The sequence below is a fragment of the Rhinolophus sinicus genome, chromosome 11, assembly GCF_057876585.1.
Source record: "Rhinolophus sinicus isolate RSI-liver-muscle chromosome 11, RSI-T2T, whole genome shotgun sequence".
Taxonomy (NCBI): Eukaryota; Metazoa; Chordata; class Mammalia; order Chiroptera; family Rhinolophidae; genus Rhinolophus; species Rhinolophus sinicus.
This window is the reverse complement of record NC_142511.1, coordinates 20,553,699-20,574,126: the sequence shown is the minus strand read 5'-3', so window position 1 is coordinate 20,574,126 and position 20,428 is coordinate 20,553,699. Positions and strand designations below refer to the sequence as shown.

The following is a 20,428-nucleotide window of genomic DNA, read 5'->3' as shown; positions in this document are numbered from 1 at the left end:
AAGCTAGAGCTCCACTTCCTTTCGGCTCTTCCAGTACTGGGTTTGGCCAGCATGTCAATGCCATTCCTTTCCCTCATCTTTCCCTCCCTCCTCTCCTTCTCTCTGGTGCTTTTCTGAACCAACATCCAGCCTTTGAATAAAACGCTGTAACTCCTTTTTATGAGGAAGCTTCTTAAGCAGGCTGTGTCCCCACCCTGTACCTTCCCACCTTCAGTTTCTATTATTTTTCTCTTTGTCTGAGACTCTGAGCTCTTGCAGAAAAGATCCTGAGCTGTCAGGCAGCCTCTCTTAAGTAACAGGAGAGCTCACAGTCACACATGTGGGTAGGGAAAGTGCTGTGGAGCTGGATAAAAAGGACGTGTGGAAACTGTGGGGTGGCTGGCATTCTTGGCAGAGGTCTGTCCACTTAAGGCGCTTTTCTGTGCCAAGATGCATGTGCACTTGGCCAGGAGACCCTCAACTCCTGGCGTGGCATCAGCCCCTGGGTGAGACTGCAGGGGAGAAGAGACTTTTCAGGCCCTTGAGGCCCTATCAGTTGGGGACCCCAGCCCCACTGCTAGGGAAAGTGAAGGGAGCAATTATCGGAGTGGATGACAAAGGAAGAAGAATGTGCTGGAGGGAAAGCCAGGCGAAGGCAGTCAGGCCAGTGCAGCATGGGGGGACCTGGGGCAGTGAGATGAAAAGAACTCCCTGAATGAGAATCTGGCCCCCATGATGAATGGGGTGTGAGAGAGGAGTCTGGAAAAGGGTAAACAGCCAGGAGGGACTCAGGAGGGAGGGAGGGCTGAGGAGAAAGAATGCTGAGGTCAAAGAGCAAAGAAAATGCTCCTGGAATGATTGATTCAAGATCCAGCATGTCGCACACCCCAGTGAAATGGGTGCTCACGTGCTCGCAGATGTGTTGGCCCCCTCCCCCAGCCCTGCCAAGGTCGGGGAGCAAGTCTCCCTTCCTCCCAGACCCATTCTATGCCCTCTGCAACATTTTTCTTCTGATGGTTTGTTCTGAGGTCAGGGACCTCACTGTAATAGAAACTAGCATTTGTGCAGTGATTTTACAGTTTACTAAGAATTTCTCCCACACTACCCCATTCACGTACCCCTCTCTGCAAGCCTGTGAGGGAGAAAATAGCATCAGCATCACCATTTTATGGGTGAAAAATGCAGGTATATTTGATGTGAAATATTTTGGTGAAGGTACCAGATGTGGAAGCTTCTGGAGTTAAACTTGTCACCCTGCTTCTCTGCGGCCTGGAGTTGTAGGTGCCAGGACGTGACACCTGCAAGGAGAGCTCACTTACTCCAGTGATCACTCTCTGCCTCCAGGTAGGCGAGATGCTGGCCGTGCTCAGGGATATACTGTTACCACTCTTTCGGAATGGGGGTGGGGTATAAGGAGCTCAACTCGGTTGAGTTCTTGGGGACCCCCTGTGAAAGAAGGTAAGGCCTGGGGCTGGGAGCTTCTGGCCATCCACCGAACACCATCTGGCTCCCGTCCAGCCCTGGCTGGTGGGAAGGAGGGCAGGGGAGGGGCTGAGGACTGACGTTGGCCCCAGCGGTGGCGCAGGTGGTAGCAGATGGAAAGGGTCCAGAAGAAGGCTTTTGCAGGGAGAGGCTGGGGTGTCAAAGTCCCCTCCCTACCTAACCTGCTTATATGTGTAGGGTAGACAACTAGCTGCCCACTGGCCCTCTGAAGACCATGACTCTTCCACAGTCTCTGCAGCCAGCCCCAGAACACAAGCAGCTCCTACCTGCTGCCACCTTTCCCTCGCCACGCTTCTCCCAGCTACTCTGGCCATGCTGCTCTTCAATTTCCAACCCTGACAGATCACTGATTAATTCAGGGCTGTTTAATAACCCTTCTATTTCGATGAAACAAGCTGTCTTGTTTTCTTTATTTTTAACACCGACTTTCGTTTCTTTGCTAAGCATCTTACTGTCATTTAAATTTCTCTGTCTCCAACCAAGCTGATAATAGACTGGAGTGAGCAGCTGCTTCCACCCGTTTATGACAATGATTAGAAGTTAGAGCGGTGAAGAGAGCTGACCAAGTCTCAGTTCAGAGGGGTGTGCCCCTGCTTGTAGAGGGAGTATCATTTCAACATGTTGAGGAGCATTCTGGCTCCTGGGGAAATGGGGGCTTACCCCAGCCTAGGCTTCCTGGCACCCTGCACTGAGGGGAATCTGGAGTGGGGGGTGAAAGTGTGAGAACCAGCTCTATTTACTAAGGAATTAAGGCCAGGAGCTGCGGACCTGACACTTCATTTCACTTCACTTCTCAGCTTTTCCTCCATTGAATTTACTGAGCAGCAAACAGGGAGACTCAAGTTTAGAAGATTTGGAAGTGGGCAGGGATCTCAGCCATCCCTTATTAAACCTTTCTGCTCCACACAGAAGCCCTTCTTGAGACCCGGTGGACATCTTCCAACCTCTGCTTGAATTCCCAAATTATGTGCAGCTCATTCCTTCCCTGGATGGCCCTCTCTATGGCTGGATGGACCTGGTTAATCTCTCTCTTCTGTCTTGCAATACTTACATTTAACTTGTGTCACAATTATTTGTGTGCATGCCCTTCCTCCCAAGGCGTATTGTAAGCTCAAGAGCCAGCAGAGTGACTTGCCTCCCTCCCATGATACTCGGCACATAGAATATATTCAATAAACATTTGTTCAGTCACATACAATGATGTTCAATCTCCTTGCAAGTACTGTGCCTTTCTTCTACCTGGGCAGCCTCCTCGTGGAAGCTTCCTGTTTTTCTCTACCTGGACAAGTGTTCGGTCTTTTCCTGTCTTCAGGGAGAAATGGCCACTTCCTCAGGAGCCAGAATCCTCCTCTTTCCCCCAGGCCCCCAGGGATAACACAGCTGGTGGCAAGTTTGGCCGAGGAAGCTGGGAAATGTGGGCAGAAGCCAATCAGTCCTCTGGATCCCAATTCCCCCCTCATTCCCTGTGGGTCGGTCATGGCTGCCTGAGAACGCTCCCAGGTGCATGGTAGGCAAACCCTGGTGGCCCGACACTCCCCGGCAGCCTCCCAGCCAGCAGTCTGCCGGCAGCTGCCGGGGTCATTGTCTCACCCACTTCAAGTTGTGAATGCTGAGTCTATAGAGACAGAAACACAAACAGTGCCCACAGTGCCTCTCAGGGCGGGCGGGGAGGCTTGGCTTTGCCAGAATCATTCACTGTGCAAGCAGCGAGGCTCCTTGTGGATGGAGGGAAGCTGGTTGAAGCTATTTAATAGGGGGAGGGGGCTTCTCACACCACACTGCCCCTTGCCATAGAGCGGCAGTCCGTGTGTCCTAATGGCCACAGACAGGCAGAGAAAGGGATCGGTCAGCTTTGGGGGAGAGCACTGCTCACTGCTCCAACCCAGGACATGTCTCTGGGCACAAGGTCAGGGAAGGAGAGACTGGGAAGAGGAAGAGGAGGTGGCTCAATGGTCAGATCAAGAGGGCGTGCTCGCCAAGGCTGGAGCAAACCAACGTCCTCCAAATGAGAGCAATGACTGGCCACTCGCTGTGTGACTCCAGAAAATCCCTCCCCCAGTTTGAACTCGGGTTTCACATTAGGTGGGCCTAGCGAAAAGCTACTGTCAAATACTCAAACATTTTCCCCAGATACTGGACATAGAACACCTATTTCCTTTGTAATTCAAACTGCTTTCTTAAGAATATTTCCGAAAAGAAAATGAAGGCCCCTTGTCACACTCATTTTCCACAGCTGGCTCTCGAGTGCACGGGACTCTCTCCTCTGAGAGCCACCTCCCCACACTCTGTACTTCCAACAAGAGATAAAGCTCTTGTGCTTCAGCTGGGAGGGCCATGGAGGAGCTTCTTGGGTTAGGAGAAGACAGCTGAAATGTCTCCCCAGACTGCCTGCTATGTTCTGCATTGGCTGAGGATCTAATCCCTTAGCCTCGGGACCCAGCCTGGGCTCTGGGACCGAGCTTCCGCTTTCATTCTGTGTCTGCCCCATCCATATCCATGCTCCTAGGAGCCCCATGTGCACTGAGATGTAAGCCCATTGCAGGCAGGCAGGCAGAGGCCCATGAAATCTGCCCCTTTCCCTGCCACAGGAGGCTAACTCCCAGAAAAATGCCACTTTACCAGTTCTGTGACAGTATCATTCATCTCTACTCTGAAACCTGAAGGCACCAAAACCACAAGGGTAGCAAACTCAGAATTCCAATCCCAGCCCCACTGGTTAAATGCTAACCTTGAGCCAAGCACAGGGCCCCATTGCCAGATCACCACTGGCGTCCCTCTGTTTCCAGTCTCCACTGCGTCCTCAACCTTCATGTAGTTTTATATATAAACCTTTAGCACACAGCTCTTCTTTAAATAAAATCCTGTTTTTCTCAGAAAGTTCCAAACAAATTCAGAGAGAGAGAAGAAAAATATCCCTAGCTTGGCTTTATTCCTGCTCTAAATTTTAGAATAGTTTTGCACGTTTGCAAAAACTGTCATTTTTCCAGATCCTCTAACCATCTTGCCATGCCTGGCTCCAGGAACAAAGGCAAGCGAGAGCACTTGGGGAGTCCTGAAAAACATTCATTCCCACTGTGCAAATGAAGCAACTGAGGTGCTGGGGAAGGGGCAGGACGCAGGTCTCCCAGGTGTCTTGTGGCGCCATTTGTCCCCCTCCTGGGACCAGGGAGCAAATGGAGGCTGAGCACTGGGTGGACAGGTGAGAAATCTTTTAGGAAGAAGAAGAGCTCAGGTGTGAAAGGAGGCCCTCTTGTTCTCCTGTGTCAGGACCCTATTCTGACACCACACTCTTCCTGACCATCTGTTCTGCCCTCTCAGTAGGACCCAAACCTCCTGTACCAGGGTGAGGGTGTGGTTTCTTGGTTTCACAGCTCAGAGTGGGGCGGCAGACTCGAATTTTCTTAATTTCCGGGTAAACCTCAGGGGGGGTGTTTGCCTAACAGAAACCCTAGTGGTGTGGTTTTAATTCCAGAGAGTCAAGGGACTTGTCAGGATGGTCTAGGCAGCTGAGCGAGGGTGGGGGGCCAGTCTCGTCAGGGGACTGTGAAATCCTAACCGCCTCGCTCCTGCAAACACCACCACCCACTAATGTGGACCAGGGGACCACCGGGCAGAGCTTGCTGACCCAGAACAGGGCTCTCCTATGTGAGGACAGGGAAGGAGTGTGGTCTTCCTGTCTGGCTTTGGACTGGGCTCCCACTCAGGATCCCCAAGTTCAGAAAACAGGCTCTGCTCCCTCGGGGTGTCTTTGTTACTCAGGAGAAAGAACGGGAAGCTGGGGGAGCAGTCAGGGGAGATGGAGGTCAGAGGCCAACGTAATATTTATCCAGCCCAGAGAGGCCTTTCGCTTTCATAAAGCAGGAAAGCACTTCAAAGCAGCAACATCCCCTCTGGCCACTTCTGTCTGCCCTGCCCTCCTGCATTTGCAGGGCAGGCTGTTTCACCCACCCCTTCCTCTCCTCCTGAACCTTCCAGCCTCTCTCCCTTATAGGAAGGTGCCCCCTCCGCCCTGCCTTCTGCTCAGACAGGGTCAACAATTTGGCCATGGTTGCAGAGTAATGACAACCCCGGGGTGTCCCTGACATTCTGAGTCTGCCCTGGATTTTTCTAGTTTACTCGGAGAGTGTGTCATCTACCCCTGTAGCTATGGAGAAGCTCTGGGGTTTAGAGTTCCTCACCCAAAGCCCCCATTCCACCACCAGAGTAGGAAGCAAAAACTGAGGGTAGGAAAAGGCCCTAGAGACTAGAGTGCAGTGGTTCTTAACATTGGGGGGTGGGGGTGGGGGGACATAAACTTCTCTTCAGATGTCTATCTATTTATCTATCTATCAATCATCTTTCATCTATCTGTCACCTCCACATATTTCCTGAAAGCAAACTTTCAAGGGTTTGAAAGGCCTCGTAAAACCCAAGCATGTCCCGTAGTTCTGTCCATTCCAGTACAGGGGCCGCCCCCACCCCACACTTGATTCTCAAGGTGCAAGAACACTGCTTTCCATTTGTTCATCTGTATCACATCGCAGGATTACAGACCATTTTAAAATAAAGTTGAAGTCTGCCTCCTCCTAACCTCCCTCCATTGATCCTGTTCTGCCTTTTTTCTGCACAGAAACTTTAAGAGGCTGGTTCCTTCTCCAGGTAGCAAACAGTACTACGGCAGAAATGGCTGTTGGAGTGAGCTCTCTGGCTCAGCTAAGGGGTAGGGGTAAAATCCAAAAAATCTCAGTCTCGTCCATTTAATGAGTTCATTCAGATAAGAGAGGGTGACTTAACAGCAGGATTCTGGACACTGAGATTTGAATACAGATGAGTAATAACATTTCCTGATGAACCACACTGCCAGCTCCAGGGGACCGGAAAGGGATGCAATTTACATAGAATACAATGTGAAACCCCTGGGAGTGGGGGGCTGGAGATCTTGCTCTAGGATGTTGACTAATAGAAAACAACCCAAGTGTTGTCAGTTTAAAATCCGTGGAGCAGAATGAGAGAGAAAAAAAATGCTTAGGGGCAGTTTTCAGAGGCCGAGGAAGGAGAGAGCATTACATAGTTATTCTTGACAGGAAACTGTGACATTCTCACGCAACTGAGTCTCTCTCCTGGCCTTTCTTCACTAGCCACAGAAGTTTCTGGCCCATCCTCAGGGCACATTCCTTGGACTAGAGCAAAATCTTCCAATAGCTTCTGTACCTCACTTGCTGATTCCCCAGTGCACTGTGAACTCCATTCTAAACCTATACTAAAGTTCTAGGTAGGGTACTTGGCTTGTAAGTTCTCCCTCCCCCGAGGAGACTGTGAATTTCTTGAAGGTAGGATTTATTACTTTTCCACCTTTGTACTAGGTGCTACTACATTCCTAGCACTACATAAATGATCAATTTCTATTTGTTTAAACTGAAATGGATTCTGATTCCTGCTTTCAGCATCTTCTTATTTGGTTCATTGCTAAGGCAAGAAGTGTGGTGTGACAATTCAAATGTGAAGATTCAAGTTGGAGGGGATGCCCAACTGTCCTACTTGCCCCTGGTTCTTCTAACCCTCCATCCCCAAACAAGAAACTAAGGTAGGAAGGGATGCTGTTGAAATACAAAGAGAGAACGCCTAGGAATTTAATTCCCCAGACAGTGCACAGAAGCACTGAAGGTGCCTCTGTCAGAAACCTCTGTCCTCCTCTCCCAGAGCTTCAGCGAGAACAGTGTGTGTTGGAGGGAGAGTGGGGGGCACAGACCAGAGAGGGTCACTCACCGGCTACTCACTCTGAGCCCTAGGATCCCTCCCCCTTGCTTCTCAAAGACAAGTTGAACTTTCCAAGGGCAACGCGACTGCCTTTTATCTCTCATACCAAAAGTAATTTTAGCCAAGGGAAAGCAGGATTAAACTTTCATAACGATACATTTATCTTGTTTTTTCTTTTTTCTTCTCTCTTTCCTCCTTTCCCTTCCCCCTTGACCCCAGGTACATTTGAGCCAAAGGGAAGCCAAGATTAACTATCAAGGGTTGGTATCAGATCTGAAGAGATGCTACTTTTTGGCCCTCTGCCCATCTCAAAACTTCAATATTTTCCATACCCCTCTTAGACAGTTATTATCTCCTTACATGAGAAAAGCCTCTGGACTCTGCTTTCTCTCCATATTGTCCTCTGCTGAAATGAAAGGGGGGATTATAATTCAGAGACAGGCTCCCACAGAAAAAAATGAAGACAAAGATTACATCAGAGATACAACCTTGACATGCCTTCAGTTCCTGAAAGGTCTTTTTTCAAAAGCCTCCTCACGACCAGTCTTGCCACCACCTGACAGTGTTTCGAAAGTCCACACTTAGGGAGCTGGAAGAAGGGAAGGCATGTGAAAACGCCTTGGGGATGGGCCAAAAACTTCTGCTGATAAAGGCAAGAGCCTGTTGGACCGCCAGCCAGGCGACATAACTGCCTGCTAACTTGAGAAGGCATCCCCCTCCCTGCCTCCCACCCCAGAAGCATCCTGTGGGCTGGCCTCTCCCTGAGCGGCTCACCGACAGCCCTGGGGCACCTTCTGCTTAATGCTGCAGGCGTCTTTCCGCTCCCCCGTGACCAGACAGAGCCTAAACGTCCCACTGGCAATAGGACCCTACCAGTTGTGGTCTCTGCGTAATGACAGCTGAGAGTTTCTAATATATCTCATCTATTTTTTTCTTCTCTTAAAAAAAAAAGCACAAAAGCCACTGTTTAGGGCCTAGCTTGGCTTTCAAGAGCCCCCTCTAGTGGAGATAACCTGCTAGTTCAGCCCAGAGGAACCTCTTCTTGCCTGGGTCTTAAGACTGAGAAGATGCCCCCTCTGCCTGGAAGGGTCTTTTCCACTTGCTTTCCTTTTAGCTCTCAGCAATGTCTGCCCCATGCACACTGTCATTCTAGTCTCTCTGTCTTTATCTTCCTCTTCTGTCACCCTGCCTTTCTCTGTTTATCTGTGACTGTTTCTACATGGTGACCTGGGTCTTTCTATGTGCGTGGGGCTCTACTATCTTGCATCTTTGGCCCATCTGCTGTTTTTTTCTGAGGTTCAGGATGCTGGATCTGATGAGCTGGAAAGGCTTCAACAAGGCTTTGGATCAAATGGCTTCATCTCAGAGGGCTAAAACAGGGACCCACACGCCACACCCACAGTGAGAAGCACTAGGAAAACTGAGTGTTCCTGGAGGAGAATGGAACTTTGGCAACAACTACCTTCCCTACCTTCATTCCCCAAGCAAACCTGGGCCTCCCTGGTTGTATGGATGGTTGAAGAGGTTGAGAACCTGAGCTTGGAGCTCTTGCTTTGGAGTCCAGTGTGAAAGCAGCTCCTTTGCCTCAATCAATTCTCCCCACCGTCCTGCCTGTTTCCCGGCCTCTGACACGCATCCTGCCATGCGAACAACGGGCACAGCCAGGGTGAAGGGACAGCTGGCAGGAGGTGGGAAGAGAGTGCTGGTGCCAGGGAAGAGGGAGAGAAAAGGGTGAGTGGGGGCCAGGACTAAGCCTGGGGCAGAAGCAGGGGAGGGGAAACAGAGAAAAGTCTGCTGGGGCGACAGGAGGACATTCTGCTGGTCCTTGGAGTTACTGAGATAAATCCTTTCACCCAGTGAGAGACACAGCCAGGGCAGGGCGAGGGGTTAATGGTTAACCAACTGTGAGAGCAGGGGAGTTGTGCACTGCTCAGGCTTAAGCCTTTTTTCTCAGCTCTCACCCTCCCTTCCTCTCTTCGCTTTACACTCTTACCCAGTAGGCACCCTGCTCCCCAACAAAGAACTTTCTCGCCTCTATTTCTGCCCTCAGTTCCAGATGGAGCAGTGTGGAGCTAGATAAAGAAGTTCCATATGCCCCATGCCAGGGAAGGGGCCCTTGAGTGCCTGAGGGCTAAGCCACGGGGGAGGGGGCTGTTCTGACCCTCCATCCCTCTTGGGCCCTTGGGACCAGCTGTCTGACCCCTGGAAGAACTCTCTTTCTCTGTCTCCACGGGGCTCACCTTTAGAAATGACCAAAAAAGAAGTGGATACATACCCACCCTTATTTACTCTAACTGGGCATGAAATCTTTGTAACTAAGTAAAAAAACTGCTTCCCAGAGGGGAATTGGTTCCATTCATCATTGCTTGAACTGAGCATATGTGCAGGGGAGAAACAGAATATTCCCATATAATGAATTGATTACAGACTGCCCCTGGGCAAAGGTGGTAGCAATGGGGGTGTGCACTTGAGCTGTAAAACTACAGCACCTCAAAGCCTGTTTCTGCCAGTTTCCCTGTGGACAGTCCTGAATTATTTGTAGTTAACAGACTATAACACAATGCTCCAGTCTCTTTATGATCAGAATGGGGGTGGATGGGGGCCTCATAGCCTCCCTGGTTTGCCTTGATGGACAGAAGTATATTGGGCCCCAATCTGTGTGTGTGGAGACAGCTGTGTGGCAACGCAGAGAGACAGCTGGCGGGGAGGGTTCTGCTGCTGGAGACAGGAATTGCTTTCCCCCACACCAAACCCCATATCTTGGAGAGGCAGCCTTAGAAAACGAGTCGTGAGAGAGACTATAAAACCCTAAACAGTGACAACTCCAGCACCATAAATATTTCATACTACCTGAACTGGTGAGTTTGGCTGCTGCCAGCTGCTGCCCAGTATATATTTAACTGTGTCACTGGTTTCCCTCCCGCTCATGTGTGTTTTCTTGTAACATGCCCTTGAAATAAAGATTAACAGAATGATCAGAAGTGTCTGTAAATGGGAAATGGACCTAACAGAGAAGTAGCTGTTCTTTGAGGGTTTTCCTTTTTAACCTTATTTTAAGTGCAGACTCCGGTAAAACTGATGGTGAACTTTTACATTTCCCACACCTGCAACTCATGATGGTCAAGAGGGTTGGAGGGTGAATGTTCCCTGGTGCTCTGGGGACAGGGGTAGGTATTCAGGCCAGCTCTGAAAGGGGGCCACCAACCTTGTAATGACATGGTCTCTTTCAGGTGATGGACATGTGATACCACCTTTTACTCTTCACTCACACTTGGGCTGAAATGCCAACCAGCCCCCCTACCCTGCTCCAGGCTATAAGGGACCCAGGTCCTTATGTCCAGTCAAAGAAAGGGCCAAGTGGTTTTCCTTTGCCAGACTTGGGGTCCCTGGGCAGAGGAGACCTTTCGGTACTTTACCATGTTGGCTCTTATGCTCCTCAGCACCTTGTCCACCGCACATGGCTCCAAATGTCATTTCTATTTAGCTGTTTTGCGAGCCAATCTGCCCCATACAAATGCAATTTGCTGAGGACAGTGAGGGAGCAGAAAGGGCAGGCTGTACTGCCCTCCCTTTATCAGCGGGACCCTGAACAGGGTTGGCTCAGGGATGGAGGGGAGGGACTCTTTTAGGTAATGCTAGCAAGTGAGGGTAAGTTCCAGGATGAGGAAGGGTTAGGGTTAGGGTGACAGGCGGAGGTGCCAGGTGGAAGAAGGGAAAAGAAAAACAACCTCACTAGATTATCATGACAGATGCTTTCTCCATTTCTTTCCTACTCTCCCCTGTCTCCTCTCCCCCCACGCACAACCCCCAGGCCAAGGAGGAGAGATCACAGGTAATTAGTTCAAATGTCTCTTTGTGAGGTGAGGGGGGAAGTTAATGAATTCTTCTCTTTTCTAGCCAGGAGGTCAGAAGAGAAGAAGGCTGGTGCTAGCAACTTCGGGAGCTTTCTGGGGTGAGTATACGAAACTTGTGCATTTCAATTAGGAATAGCTGAATTCCTCCAGCCAGCGCCATCTCTTCCCCAGGCTCTGTGGCTCTGTTGAAGGCCCCAGAATACACAGCTGGCTCTGAGGGAAGCATGAAGTTTCAAGATCTGAGAAAGAGGCCTGCTATGGGAGGGGAAGAGCTGAAACCGACTCTATTCCCAAAATGTCCAGCCCAGCCCCGATACTCCATAAACCGCACCCACTGTGCTCAAGAACAGAAGGAAGAGAACGTGTCTTCAAATTCCTGCAGGTTCCTCCAAGCTGCTAAGCCACTGCCTCCAGCTCCAGCTGGCAGTTCCACTCCCTCAGACTGGTCTTGTCTTAGGTCCCTTGCCTACCCACTGCTGGTGTCACCGTTATTCCAGGATCTCAGATCCCTACTGAGACCTGGCCATATTTTTATTGCCCACTTCAGGGGGCTCTCATTTCTAGATGTTTAACTGACCTAGAACCCCAAGTCTTTTACCCAACTCTGCCCCACCCCCTTATTTCTATCTCTCTGGACCTGACTTTGAGTAGGTATCCTCCTAGCTCGAGGGTCATGCCAAACAAGTGGACATTTTTCTGGGACCTGGACAGTTTCTGGCGACTCTTTGGCCATCCAGCCCACGATTAACATTTATAGAGACTGCCTGTGAGATAGATCAAAAGGGCTAGAATTTTCTAAGTTCCTTACATCACTTGTGGGGTGGGTCAAGAAGGCGCCCATGGACGAAGTATTCTCAAACGGTCAGAAGAAACCTCTGGGACCCTGGGCAAGCTCTCACTTCAGCACCCAACCCTCTCGTGCTGCTTAAAGCAGGGGAAGGTGCTGATGGTGGTGGACCACGAGGGCGCACAGAGGGGGCATGGCAGCACTTCTCCCCATTCAGCGCCTTGGACTGGCTCCCAGAGCCTGTGGAACCCGTGCAGCATTCCCAAGTCCCCTGATCCGAAGGAACTGCCAGAGGCCGCCGGGGACTCCAGCACCGAAGGGAACGCCCCCAAATGGAGCGCTGGTCACAGTGGCCTTGGGCTCTCTTGCTCGTGCCACCTAGGCCCGCGATGGGCTCCAGCTCTCCGGACAGCCCGCCGCCCCGGTGCTCCCCAAAGCCGCAGAGCGCCGGCAGGTGCCTGGAGGAGGCGCGCCGCGGAGCGCCGCTGCAGCCAGCAGCCTCTGGATGCGAAGCCGGGGGCTGGCTGGGAAGCCCCGGCGGGCAGCGGCTCCGAGTTCCGCCGCGAAAGTGGCCGAGCCCGAGCGGGGACTCGCCCGCCGCAGCCGAGCCCGGGAGCTAAGGGTTTGGACCCGGGAGAGGCGGGCGCGGGAGGAGCCGCCGCGGGGAGTGCGCGCGTCTGGGGAGGGGACTGAGGGCGCCTGAGACTCGAGTGCCGCTTACCCAGCTCGGCGACGTCCGTCTGTCCTTGTGTCCCTGGTCGGTCCGCCTCGGCCGCCGGCTGCCGAGGGCGGCGCGCTGCCTCGCTCGTAGCCCGCAGCTCGAAATCACGGGGACGACCACATCCACATGGAGTCCAAATTCATTAAAATCCACGTCAAGCCACCAGCTACTTATCTGTATTCCTGAAGTGGCCACTCGGTCTCCGGTCCGCGCGTTCCTCCGTCCCCTGTCGCCCCGCAGCAGCCCCGCCGGGCGCTGTCGCCGGGTCACGGGGGGGATCCGAGAGGCACCGAGGGGGCGTGTGGGGGTGGCTGGCGGTGTCTCTCCTGGGGAAGCAGCAGAGCCCTGGCTGTCTTCAGATTTTTCCAGCTCGACTTTCCGGGCTCCTCTGACATCAGCAATCCCGGCGTTTCCTTCCCTTCTCGCTCCGGGTTTGCTCACAGTCCCATTTCCTCCGGGAACCGGCTTTCGCGATCTCTTGGGAGGTCTGCTGCGCTCGCGCTCCCCACTGCTCCCCAGCTCTCAGGGGCTCCCTTGTGATCGCTCGCCCTCCGGGCTGAAGAATCCCCAGCAACTGCGCCCAGCCGCCCTGCCGCTCCAGCCCGGCGCGGACGCCCTCAGCCCGCAGCTCGGCTCCCGCGGCGGCGGCGGCGGCGGCGAAGCTCTCGGCGCTGGCCTCCCTCCCTATATTATCAGGCAGCTCATTATCATAGAGGCCGCGCGCTTTAACCCCCTCCCTGCCAGCCGCACCCGCCGCGCTGGGGCCGCGCCCGCCGCTGGCACCGCCCGCCGCCGCCGGGCCCCCACCCCTCCCCCTCCCGCCCCGACTTCCTCCTTCTTCAGCTGTCAACAAAGGAGAAGCACGTTTGGCATCCGGAGGCCGCCCCTCTGCCCACCCTGCGCCCAGCTCAGCCCGGTCCCACCAGCCACCTTAAGTGGCAAGGGGGCTACGAAAACCTTGCCGGGACTCAGGTGGAGGCCTGGGCACCCAGCGGGCTTAGACCTGGGGCGGGGAGCTCAGGACCCACGCAGAGGGGGACGAGGGCAGCGGGGGGACGTGGGCTCGCCCACCCTTAGCATCACCTGCCACCGCGTACATCCTGCAACCTCCCTCTTCATCTTTAATTTGAGTGTGAGGCGAGTGGGGGATGAAACCGCCTTGCCTGATGAGGTCGACACGGGGGTCTCAGAACCGGTGCGAGCAGATGTCTTCTGCTGGTGCATTTCAGAAAGCCAACAAGCTGTCAAATGAGGTTTGAAGTTGTTTTATTAATTATTATTTTTATAATGCAGAGATGAGCCTTGCTCGGAATCTCACGCTTCCAGTTCTGTTGGAGATCCTGGGCCTCTAGCAAGCGGTGGAGACTAGAGAGGAGCCTCCTATGTCTAGACCCAGGGAGGCTGCCTGGCGGGGGAATCAGAGAGGCGGCGGTAAGATAACTTATTTTAATAACCTAAAGTGAGAGATTTCTGGATTCCTGATGATCACGTCTCCGTGCCCTGACGCCATTGATTACGCGTCCTAAAGAGTTCTTCGTATCTCCGCAGCCCCTGAACGCCGCTTCTCGAAAGGGGCCTGCAAGCCAGACCCCAGCGAGTTGGCAGGATCTGCGTAGTCCCTGCCGGCGATTAGAGAGCACTCCCGAGTTTACTGTACACGTCCAAGTATTCTGATAAGCTCCCTCGACTGCCCTCTGGTGGCCACAGTCTTCAGTGGTAAAAATAGAATTTTTCTTTTCTTTTTTTTTTTTACCCTGATGGGAGTTGCATGAAATTCTCAGAGCAGCAGGGGCCTTAGAAAAAGAAATTTAGACCCACTGATCATCTTGCAAAAGATGTGGAAAATTTTGTGGGGGAAATTTAGTCTTTACTTTCTCTACAGAAGTTAGCTAAATTCTTCAAAAATTCTTTCTTCGTTGTAATTAGCTGAAATTTGTCTCCCTGTGACTTTCACTGTTATTCCTGGTTGTGTCAGCCACAAAGAGCCTAAGCTGACTCTCTGATCCATACTTGTTCTTTTCTTTGAACTGGTTTGGCATTTATTGTTGGCACCCTTCCATGCAATTATCATGTTATCCTATATTATTATTAATTTCTCTTTATAAGTAGATCTTGTCTCCCCATCCAGACAGTCTAGTCTACCCTCTTATCTCTGGGTAGACCACATCGAAACCACAATTTATTAAGGAAGATGATTTGAAGAAGGTACTAGAAGATTTTGGAACATCTCCCCCATTCGTTTGATACATAGAGCATCAGCCTAGCCAGCTACAACTAAGACAGCCAGTGGCAGGGTTGGAAATTCTAATTGATAAAGCTGGAAGCTGAAAATTAGGGCTTTTGGTTCTAAATCAAGTGCTATGTGACCCTGGTATAGGTCACAGCTCTTCCCCACACCTCAATTCAATCACATCTTAGGAAGATTATAATACAATTGAAATTATTTTCTAATACCACCTTCCCACATGGCTCAGAAATAAACCCTAAATGACGAGCAAGGAGGGACAGATTCCTCCATTCCCCCTATCTTTCACCACCAGCTTTCCCTTCACTTCCTAAATAAAGGAAGAGAAAGAGAGAGGAAGAAAGAGAGAGAGAGAGAAGACAGGCAGGTGAACACACTGCAGGCAGTGTGACACAATGTCACCCAGTTTCCACGTTGCCACTGAACAGTGTCTGAGATTTGAGTCTGGTGAGACTATGGGAGTGTCTGCAGTCAGCATAATAAGGGAAGAACACTAACCTGGTTTACTGGGAGTTACCCTGGATGATTGCCTTAACATCTCTGGGCCTCAGTTTGTTCATCTGTAAGATGGGAATTTCTACCTTTAATCTTCCGACAGGGAATTAAAATAGATATAATTTAAAATGTTAGAAAAGTTAATGATATCATTAAATGGAAAGATTTGTTCATGTTTTTAATCCTAATAGGCTAGAGAAAATATGGATCTTCTTAGTTAAGCACATCATTACAAATGTATCTTGGGAATAAAAAGAGAACAACTCAGGTTCATGGTTTGCATTTAGATATAACATCCTCCAAGGCAATGACTATATATATACATGAGCTTTGGTCTTTAAAGATGTTCAGATAACCTCATCCCTTTGATCATTGGGTATTCACTCATTCATTCAATTATTTCACAAATATTATTTATTAAAAGAGTCTAATTTTGTACTTGAATTGAATTATATATAGTACATAATTATCTCTTCCACACATATTTTAAGAAATCATGCTAATAATCCAACAGGTCCCCTACCTATAGGCCTGTCTATGTCTTTCTGGGACTCCACTTTTCTGGTATCTATCTGGCCTTTGATATCCTCTTATTCATCCTGTCCAGCTGATGTCAAACCCACAGCCCCTGGGGACTCACCAAACCTATCCCAGTACTTTGCAGTCCATCCTCATTTCCATCAGGAGGGCTGGTCTGATGGAAACAGCCCAGTCCAGTGCTGGGTGAGTAGTGGGTATTTAATAAATATTAAATGGATGGATGGATGGATGGATGGATGGATGGATGGATGGAGACATGTTTGTCTTATACTAAATCATCATCTTTGGAAAGTCCTCACAAACTCAACAGGGTTCTTCTCCCCCCCACCCCCACCCCCACCAGTTATGGTACCCATGGAACCTCACCCTTGCAAAGTCATCTGTGTCTGTTGCATTGTTATCTTGGGGCCCAGGCCTTTGCTTGTCACTAGATGGACGACGTGGGGAAGAGGATAAGAGAAGTATGCGAGGACAGCAAACGCCTTCTAGGATGGAGCTGAATTTTTCCTGGGAGAAATGAGTACAGATTTCTCCTGCAGAGGCAAGTCTGGCTGAGTAGGCCTCCTCAGGCCCTTGGAAGCGAGCTTAGACTTTGGGGAGAATAGGCCCAAATGGGCAACCAGCCGATCCCCAGGGGGAGTCCTCTCTCTGTTATAGCAAGAGCTCTAGTGCCACAAATAGATGCCAGTATGGTAGCCCCTAGAATCACAGGAGGTATTTTTGGTGCTGGAAGCCAGCCACACTTTGGCAGGCTTTCAGCATTAAGTTTGCTTGCTTTCAGAGGTGGGGGGTGGCAAGCCATCAGTGCTTAGCTTGGGAATGCTGCCTGAGAGTGTGTATACGCATATATTTAAGCTGCCTGGAGCAGGATGGGGGCTGGGCTTGGGAGGCTATGTCCTGGGCCTGTGGTCTGGAGGCAGGTGGGCTGGCCAGCATCAGTGCGTGATCTTTGGGGAGTGCAGGCTCTGTCAGCGGGCTTACATCTGGCTCTCAAAGCTGAGACCACAGATGCTGCCACCAACTTGATCTATCTCTGCCCTAAAATGCATGTCATCTTTCACTTGCCCTCACCCTGGGGTTTCCCTTGGGGCTGGGCCCGTCTCTCTCTCACTCTGTACCTCACCTTCTCCCAGCAGACACTGTTAGGCAACCTCAGTGCAGAAGTGGCAGTCTTCTCTACCCCCCACATTGTTGGGAACAAAGGGAGGGTCTGATGGGCCAGACAGGAGTGTGTGGGCCAAGTCCCATGAATGGAAGCGAGAGGCTGCCAGAGTAGAGGGCATCAGCCTGGGCAAGGAGGCCAGGGGCCCAGGACATGCACAGCACAGGGCACCTGCTACGGGGTTCTCAGCGCCATTCATAAAGATGTGCCTCCCCTCTCCTCCCTTCTCATCCCTTAACAAATCCCACTTTCCTGTGTACTTGAAACAGTAGCAAGCCTGTTAAGGCTCCAAATCAAACAAGGCGGGATTTTACTCCTATCTCACTGAACCTCCCACAAGTGGAGCTTATATCCTTGTATACTTCACCCTCTTTCCCTGCCCCCCCACCCCTTCATCAATCGAGAACGTTGCTCTGGAGGGAGAATATCCTCTGTGAGGCTCAGCTAACCACAACCCTAAACCTACTTAAATGGGCCCCTGGAACACTTGGAAGAATCCTGCAGGCGCAAGGTGAGAAGACTGCAGGGGGGAAGGAGGGAGCCTGGATGCAACTGGGCTTCAGGTCTGGAAAGTGAGGGCTGGTGAAGGCTGGTGACTTTTGTTGCTGCTCTGGGCCTGGCACTGAGGGTATAGGAAAGGGCCTTCTTCCCTCATTTTCTTTTTCTAGAAGATTCCAAAAATGAAGACACTACTCATTTGGTCATGTAATCCCTGGTTAAGACTCCCAGTGCCTCAATTTCCTCATCTATAAAGTGGAAATAACATGCTTTGCCCTGCAGACTCTGCTTCACAAGAATCAAATAAGATACCGGCTGTGAATTGGAAAGCATTATACAAATGCGTGGAGAGGTTGTCTTAAAATCTAGAAGTTCCTTCCAGTGCCAGACCCACTTCTTGACTGCTATAACTTCAGTTCATTCTCCAGTTCAGTTTTCAAAGAAAAATCTCTGGGCTCATTAGAAATACCCCTTTGCTTAAGGGGTGGCTGCATCATCTTCCCATCACTTGGGGGTCCCTGTTTCTCTCCTATGCCTCCACTGGAAAATGCTACAGACCCAAGAGATTCTGTGTGTTACCTTCCCACATGGCATCACAAAGCACATCAATGCTGGAGTTGGCATTCGTTGTGAGGCGATCCACACACACGCCCATACCCTCCCAGTCAGGCAGAGAAGAGGGAGAGTGACTGAGATGCCTCGGAGAACACGCTTAGTTGGACAGGAGTTGGAATGGCATGGACCCTCATTGCCTGAGATGTGTTTTAAAGATGCACTTTTGGGATCCTTCCCTGTCTGCAGCCCTCACCAGCCAGGAAGCCTCATATGCACGTTCCTGGCTTCGATGGCTCGACGAGGTTTGGATGACAGTTGCGCTCAGAGCTTCAGTTGGAGATGGGCTGCTGGCTTTCTCGGGATTCAGTGTCTCATGGGCAGGCCCACCCAAGGCCTAGTAGGATGGGAGTAAAACAGGACAAAACCAGAAGTTTGTTCCTTTCAGATCAGAACTGATAGGAAGCGGTCATTTTGTCCAGGTTTCTTCGTTTAGACAAAATGATATCTTCCCTTCACTTGCTTATAATTATCATAATATAATGGTAAGTGCTAAAATTAGGTGTCCACTCTGTTTCAGTCATAGGGTTTGGTGGTAGACTGATACGACGCCTGGTCCTCACCAGTCTAATCTTACAGAGCAAGTATTATCACCCCATTTTACAGATGCAGAAACTGATGAGCAGAAAGTCAAGTGATTGGGTCTAAGGTCACCCTGGTAGGATGTGGTATGGTTGGAATTTGAACTTAAGTTTATCTAACATCCATTTTTTTTCTTTTTTTCAGTTTTGTCCTCTACTAAAGAGGAGAAAGTGATAAAAGAGGGGAGTCTGTACTTCAAATGCCAGGAAATGGGAGGCACTGGGTCTCATCCCTCTTCTTAGCACGGAACCAGCTGGTGACCCAGACTCCTGCAGCAGGAGGGCTCCTCCAGATCCATCAGAGTCCAGCAAAGCTTCCCTGAGCTTCTGTTCTACTGAGGGTCCGGAGTGTCATTTTCTCTTACAAAGGAGAGCATGTTGCAATTGTTGTCATGATTATTGTAAACAATTATACTAATGAGCTCAATTCTCCCCTATTTTGCGGGGTGTGTGTGTTTAACAGAGTTCTTTCCAGAGTTGGAAAGAAGTTGCCAACACATGCAAATCCTCACTAGCTTATGTCACCTCTGCCCTGCACATGACCACATACATGGCCACACCTGCCTTTCAAAATAATGGGATAATTGGGTGCAACGTGTCTTGCCCTCACCCCTTAGAGAGAGCATGCCAGCTGGTCTTTGTGGGGGCCCATGGGGAGCAGGGTGAGCAAAACGCCAGTGTCTGCCTTCTTCTTGATTGCATCTGTGCCCTACAAACCCCAACAGAATTGAACTTACATCTCCTCCTAATTAGGGGAGAAAGGAAGACAGGATGATAGCAGGAGAATTTCTCCCTGCCTCTGAGGGCAGGCTCTTCAGGGACAGAACATTAAGCAGCCCCTCTGTCTGCTCCCAGCTCTGACTCCTCTTTCCTGACTGATGTTTAGAGTCCCTACCGCAATGCCAGGCCCTCCCTGGGCCCCAAGCCGATGTGAGATGAGAGTGATGAACGCGGGGCTGGTTGGGAAAGCAAGACCAGCCCCAGGGGCCTGTCTCCAGTCTGCTGTGAGGCAGTGCAGAGCAGTGGCTGGGGGGAGTCTTGGAGGCCTCAAGTCAGCTAGTTGGTGGCTGGTCCACAGCCCTAGGGGGTGGGGGTAGGGATGGGTGGGGCTTTGTCTTGAGAGGAGTCTGGCAGAAAGTAGAGTCCATCCCCCCATGCAAAAACAAATAAGCACACCACAAGGCTTTAAGTAAATCAAATACCCTGACATCCAGGTGCAAACCTCAGTGCCTGTGTCAGTGCTGTAATTTAGGGCAGGGTATGAACCACTAAGGTCTAAAAAGAAAAACCCAGAAATGGCACAAACTCTTGGCAGAAATCAATTGCATTGTCACCAACATCATTAATAGCGATGGCAAAAAAACCTACACACACACACACACACACACACACACACACACACACACACTTTCATGTTGTTTCTGTATTCTAAATTTTAAAGCTCTAGAAAGAAAAGTCCACACTTTCCCTTCATAGTCAGTTTAATGTTAAGTTCATTATTATTCCTCTTGTGAACTACACTCTTGATGGATGTTCTGGGTAGTGTATGAAATGGGAAGGAAAGATCAGCAAGAGTAATTATGTTTCTATTCTTCTGATTTTCTTTCCTCCTCTTTCTCATTGGGGACACAGCATGGTTTTTCTGGAATGCCTTCTATTCACTGGGAATCATTTGAATGAAAAAACGGCTATTTTCATCAAAACACAGAGATTGG

The 20,428-nt window shown here is 50.6% G+C and overlaps 1 protein-coding gene and 1 long non-coding RNA gene across 3 annotated transcripts in view; one reads left to right on the top strand and one right to left on the bottom strand.

The window, feature by feature from the left end:
* Positions 1-13,234, bottom strand: part of PLXNA2 (plexin A2) — a 205,745-nt gene extending 192,511 nt beyond the window's left edge. Inside the window, exon 1 of the mRNA XM_019713816.3 lies at positions 12,581-13,234. The gene's annotated coding sequence lies outside the window, so the exon portion shown is untranslated. The remainder of the gene's footprint in view (positions 1-12,580) is intronic.
* Positions 13,235-13,395: 161 nt separating this feature from the next.
* LOC141569384 (uncharacterized) lies at positions 13,396-19,752 on the top strand. Of its 2 annotated transcripts, XR_012492978.2 has the most exons (5): positions 13,396-13,552; positions 13,874-14,011; positions 14,129-14,296; positions 15,928-16,043; positions 18,859-19,752. It is a non-coding gene; the product is annotated as an uncharacterized LOC141569384 (long non-coding RNA). The 2 variants fall into 2 exon arrangements; XR_012492979.2 differs by lacking the exon at positions 15,928-16,043 and having other exon boundaries at positions 13,397-13,552.
* Positions 19,753-20,428: the final 676 nt, after the last annotated feature.